This window comes from Tribolium castaneum, chromosome 8, assembly GCF_031307605.1.
Source record: "Tribolium castaneum strain GA2 chromosome 8, icTriCast1.1, whole genome shotgun sequence".
Classification (NCBI taxonomy): domain Eukaryota; kingdom Metazoa; phylum Arthropoda; class Insecta; order Coleoptera; family Tenebrionidae; genus Tribolium; species Tribolium castaneum.
Window position 1 is genome coordinate 8,296,452 of NC_087401.1, and position 6,660 is coordinate 8,303,111.

A 6,660-nucleotide genomic window follows, 5' to 3' on the forward strand; every position below is an offset into this window, starting at 1 on the left:
AAAGATAGACTTCCACATAATCGAGACGAAATAAAGCTAATACTTGAAATAAATTTTTGGTGCAAGAATCATTTCGTTATCTGTAAGACTCACCAAGTTATTGCAATTTAAAATTACTGCAAAATGCGCCTGAGGTGAAACCGAACTGTATTTCCCTCTGAAGCGTGTTCATTGCCTTTGATAACATTTCGAGAGATAAAAATCGTAATTTGTAAATAATTACAAAATAATTAATGTCACTTGTCTATTAATATTATACCTTTACTTTTAACCGCCCTAACTCTCTGTTAATTTTAATAATATCTAAAAAGTCAAAAGAACATTTTTATCTCATGTACTTATTTAAAAAGCATAAAAGTGACCCAGTAGAACTAGATTGCGAAATTGTAATTCATTTCAAAGTATTCTTTGGTGTGATATTAATATTTTTTCAATTATTTACCATTTTTAGCCCTTGAAATGTTTTCAACCACACCACGTTTAAACATCTTCATTGGTGTCCATGTAAGATTGAGGAAATGATGAAGTTATTTTTTAACGATTATGTCAAATTAGGTGCCTTGTCAGGGTTTGAACTAACCAATCAGAAGCTGATATTAGCGACTATTTTAAAATTGGTTCAGAAAATAATCTCAACAAATATACCGCAGTCTTAATAAATTAGCGACTATTTTATTGCCACAATTTTTCTTGGGTACTCCGAATCTATAATAAAACAATAATATTTATGTTTTAATTAGATTTTTGTAAGCGACCGGTAACATTAATTGTATAAACCCCAAGTAAACTACGCCAATGCACACGCTGTAGCGGACCATTTCATCGATAAATATGAACATCGCGAGAGCGCTACGACGAGTCGGCTGATCGGTTGTGGCCTCATGGCCACCCCATAAAATTTCCTCACACTGATCATGATATATGGTCGAAGGTTTAACTTGTCTATACAGGGTGTCTCAGCTAAAACTTTCGAGCTTAATATCCCAGTTATTTGGCAACGGATTGTTATGAAATTTAGAATGCACATATTTTAAGTGGTGGTCTTTCAATTAGGGGCAAAAAAATAACCTCAAGTTAAAAAGTGAAATTTTAAAACGCATTTCTTTTATTTAAAATTAAGCCAAATTACCGTTGGATCATTAAACCTCGAAAAATAAATGGCCATACAAAAAATTAACCAAATCGCTCGGCTGATCCAAAAAAATGAAATTTTGTTGTTAAAAACTTAATCCAAATTTTGATAGTCACTTGGGGAGTCACCTTTTAAAACTATTGATGAAGCATTTCTATGCGGCATTTTGTGTACCACTGAAAAAAACTGTGAAAAGTGTGAGCGCTGTCAGAATAGTAAAATTGTTTTAATTTGGCAAAATTACTTTAAAAACCAACAACAGTGAAATTTCTGTGTTGTTGAAAGAGGAATTAATATTCGCCTAAGAGTCGTTGGACTTTTTGTGAAATGTTATTTATGAAATTTAAAGTTCAAAGAATCGTCAATAATTTGAAGACACAGGAAGCGTGCCTGAACTAAATCGAGTGACGACAAAACACCTCACTGGAAACGAAGCAATAGTTGGGGCTGTAATTCAAGCTTTTGAAAAGAATCCAATCAGCAGTGTACGAAACATTTCCAAAGTCCTGAATGTTCAAGTGTCTAGAATTTTTCAGTTGTTGTCCAGTCTTTTAGTCCTTTTTGAAAGAATTAAAGCATCCAGTACCAAAAGTAAGTCAAAAATATTGTTTTTTAACTTTGTATGGTTGAGAGATAATTGTGAAATGTTACGTGACAGTTACGTTTCTGCGAGTAGGAGTGACCAAAATTCAATGGTAGTGCTCATTTGTCTCATAGAGATCTACGCTTTTGCATCTGTACCCACGTTTAACAGTTTGTTTCTCATTTTTCTCGCGAAACAGACGTCTTCCACGAACGAGTTTTTTCTGACAGCATTTTTCACTGACGATAGTTTTTTTAATATAAGTCTTAAAAGGCTTAACATTTTAGAAAGGCATGTAAAAATTACGTTTTTAAGACTTGAGTTGTTGCGTTAATTGGATTTTAATTTTTATCTTCTAAAATATGTGCATTTTAAATTTCATAAAAATCCGTTGGCAAATATCTGAGATATCAGGCTCGAAAGTCTTAGATGAGACACCCTGTATTAGGTGTTGCATACCATCACCAATGGCTCTAATTTAGTGAATAAATATTTTGGCTCGAACTCTTTGCGTTTTCTTTATTAGACATGCATGAAATAACGAATCTCCAATTCAGCACTATAATGTAACAACGGTCCTTCGAATCAATATCTAGACGAACATGTCAAAACTAAACATTTTGACTAGAACGGTTATAGAATTAATCAAATCGTCTTTAAAAAATAATAAATTGATTAACAATTAAAGTATTGAACCAAAGTTAATTAAACTTTGTTTAAGCCGTATTGTGGCCATTTTCTTAACTTTTCACACACAAAACTGTTCACACAGTTATTACTAACAATGGATTCTAAACTAAAGGCTCGCCAACCTGATAAAAACAAACATTTGTTGAAAATTTAATCAATTCAATTGTAAATTTTAAACGTAAAGTTTAATTAAACACAAATTGCCAAAACCTTTGTCTAACAAATAACACAATGTGTCTGAATATTTCTAGTAAGAGGTGCAAAACATTGGATTTTGTATAGTGGGTTGCATAAATCAAAAACGATCGGAATCAACAACAATGGATTTCGAAAGCCTGCCAACCTGACAAAAATAGAGAACTGCTAAAAAATCAATTAATTCAAAATTACTGTAAATTTATCTTCTACTATGTTTCTTCAGATTTTCTCTAACATTTCCCCAAATTCTTGAAACTTCTTTCCTTTGATATACATAGTTATTTAACCCAAATTTCTCTTAATTTTTGTAAAATTTATAAATCCTTTTGCATTTAGATTTTTTAAATTTTCCTACTTATTAATGCTTGACAATAATGAACTCACGTAGTTAAATTCTTGATTTCTTTTATTTTTTCTTTTAATTTTAGTAATTTTAGTAATTTTTACTAATTTCTTTATGATTTCCTTTGATTGCTTCATGATTTCCCCTAAAGTTTGAGAATGAGTTTTCTTGATTTAGTTATTAAAAATGCCTAGATGCCTCTCAATTTCCTCGAGATTTCGACAAACTCGTGAAAGAACTTATCTTACCTGAATTTTGTCATAACTTAACGTATTCGTACATAAATTTTAATTTTAAATTTCTTTATTTTAATTCTATAACATTGTAACAAAAGAAATCTATGTGCTGAATTGAAGAAGTCAGAAAGATTCTTGATGAAATTACGAGACATTATTTTTAAAAATTAGAAAATGTTTTGAAAAAAATCAGAAAAAATTAAAAGAAAACAGAAAAAAATAGAAAAAATAAACATTGAACACACTTTCTATTTGAAACTAATCTACAGAGTGTACCAGAAATACGTGTGTTAATGTTAACACGTAATAAAACTCATCAAATACAACAACTTTTCTGTATAAAATTTTGCAAAATTCTTATTTATTATTTTTCACTGTTTTCCTCCTTTTTTTTGGCAAACGAGCCGGTCAGTGTTTGATAATTAGTTTGTGTATATATCAACAAATTTACAAATTTCATTGTTGTTTTAAATTGTTTAAATTGTCCATTTCTATCACAACAAAAATAGTTCGGCTCTTAATTTTGTACCCATAGTACACGTTTCAATATGTTATATCTTTCCCAATTTTAAGTAAATTTGCAAATTTTTTATTGAAAAATTACAAATAAAAAATGTTTTATTTGTTAAGCTCTATTACTTGCTCTATTACTTAAGACACGTATTTCCGATACACCCTGTATAAATCATTTATAAAACATAGTGCTTACGTTAGAAAATAATTTTATTTTTTAAATTTTATCACCTGTAACGACTGAGCAAATTTTTTTCCAAAATTGTAAAAATTCCCTTTTTAATGTGTACTTAATGAAATTAGAAAATTTCTTGGACTTTCGTAGCGTTTATTTGAATGTAACATCATCTTGTGTAGCAAGAAAACAACGTGGAGGTGGAAGCTAATTTAATTAGCAGAAGTTAATTGATTTCAGTTAAGAAAAGCAGAATAGAAAAATTATATTTTAAAACAAATTTCACTGAAAATTTTAATTGTGTCAATTTTAGAAGAAAACCAAGAAAGCCTTTAGATTTGCGAATTTGCCTTAATTACTCCTCCAACTTAGAAATGAAGGCTTATCCATCAGTAAAGTAAATTACGATAACTTAGGAATTACAGGACCATTATTACAGAAATCTTCCTGCTGAAGATTTTCTGCCAAAAATTAATCTTCTTGCTTAATAAATATATTTGAATTGCTTAAAAAATTCATTACAATATGAATGCGTTAAACATTAATTTTCACCTTTTGAAAATTGAAAAAAAAAAACTTTATTAAATGTTTAGGGCGTTAAAGTATTAAGTCCTTTATTAAATGCATTTTTTTAAATTATAAATCGAATAAAATCATATATCTCTTTGTTAACCTGCTAGATCCACTTACCACAAAAAATTCCATTATAAAATAACCGCTCATGAATGTTGGGTAAAATTGTGCCATTGGTTACTAAATGAGAATTTTTTGTTTTAGATTAGCATTTTAGATTTAAGCTATTTTCGCTCATAGGTACAGATTTAAAATTACCTTTTGTTTTTTTTTTTTATTAATTCTTTCAACTTTTGAACATCATTTCCCTTAATCTAATATTGCAAAAATTTGGTAATTTTTCACGGATTTACAAATTTTATTCTAGCTATAGGTGCGAAAAATCGAAATTTATACAGGGTGCTGCATTTTGGATGTCTGAATAGGGGATCTCCGAAACTAAGAGGTTTAGAGAAAAACATTCTCGGGTCAGTTTTTTGAGAAAATAATTTTGGTCAAAACCGCATCCCGCTACCATCTTTTGTTTTCGACGTATAAACAAAAGTTGACATTTTAGCGACATCTAAAAAAAATCATATCTTCCTTATTATAAAAGATATACATTAAAACAAAGACATTATACAATCATTTTTTTACAGCGAATTTAATATTTTATCAGCGGTTTTTTTAAATCTTTTGTTTAAGCTGTAATAACATAAAGTTGTATTTTTTAAAATAGGATTGATAGTTGCCTATGACATTTTCGAAAAACATATTTTTTACTGAACTGAAAACAATATAAATACAGTGTGATATTTTTATATACTTTTGATAAAAATATATTTAAAATTATGAAATTATAAAAATAAGCTAAGTTAAAGTTATTTTCAATTGAACAAATATACGATTGTTGCAGATTTTAATTACATAAAAAATGTGCAGAAAATTGAAAACTATGTGTCACTACCATTTGATGACACTTTTTTTATGATTTAGTGAAGTGTAATGGAAGTGACGTTATGTATTTTTTACCGCAAATGGAATTTGATTTTAGTGTTTGGATTGACATTTTTTTGTAAAATAATTTTATTGACAGGCAATTATACAATTAATAAATTTTTCTTTTTCCGATATTTCATGTTTAATTAGTAATTAGAATGACAATGTAAGCTTGCCATTTTAAATCTAAAAACAAATAATTTTTGTTAATCACAAAAATTTAATCTAATAATAATTTATTACGCTGTTTCTCTTTTTGAATTAATTAGTGTTTAAAAAATAATTAAATTATAAATACTTGTTGGGTAATACATTTTTTATAGTTTTAATTAAAAGTCCAAAATTTTTTCATGGCCGACTATAAAGAAAAAACGAAATGTTGTGTTTTTTAAATATTTAAAAATAGTGTATTACACAAACAGACATATCAAATCAGAAAAAAAAAACTTTTCAAAAATATCACGGCCGCCTATGATTCCTATTTAAAAAAATCAAACTTTATGTTATTACAGCTAAACAAATAGTTGAAAAAAATCGCTGATAACATTATTAAATTCTCTGTAAATAAAGTGCCTATATGTCTTTGTTTCAAAGATATAGATTTTTTAAAATTTCGCTAAAATGTCAACTTTTGTTGGACCAGTGAATGTGTCACCCTAATCGAACATCCTAAATAAAGGACCCTGTACAGTTAGTTGCATAAAATAAAAAAAATAAAAAATATACGGTGTGTTCAAAAACTCTTTAAATCAACTCTTGCTGTGGAATTTAGATTGACATATTTTTTATTGTCTCTTATAGATTATCGTTTTATTCTGTTGAAATGTCAAACGCGCTACTTGCGATTTTATCCAACGCCAGTATTTTCGTATGTAGTAATCGTACGAAATCAACATAATTTCAAAATTTCACAGCAAGAGTTGACCTAAAGACTTTTTGAACGCACTGTATTATTCTTCAACACTGTCAAAATTTACGTATTTCTCAATACGAAACGTCAGACTATTTTTAACAGATTTAAAGCAATTTTAAGAATAAAATCTTGTATTCAGTTCTTTTCGTTTAAATCGGTTCATTTATTTCTCCTCGTGGAGGATAAACTCCACGTTAAATAAAGCTTCCGATTTTCACTTAAACTCGTTAAGTAAATAACTATTATTTTCTCTTATTTTAATACATGATATAAACTGTCTTAAAAGTATTACTAAGGACAAAAACCTGAAATTATGCAACCCAAAA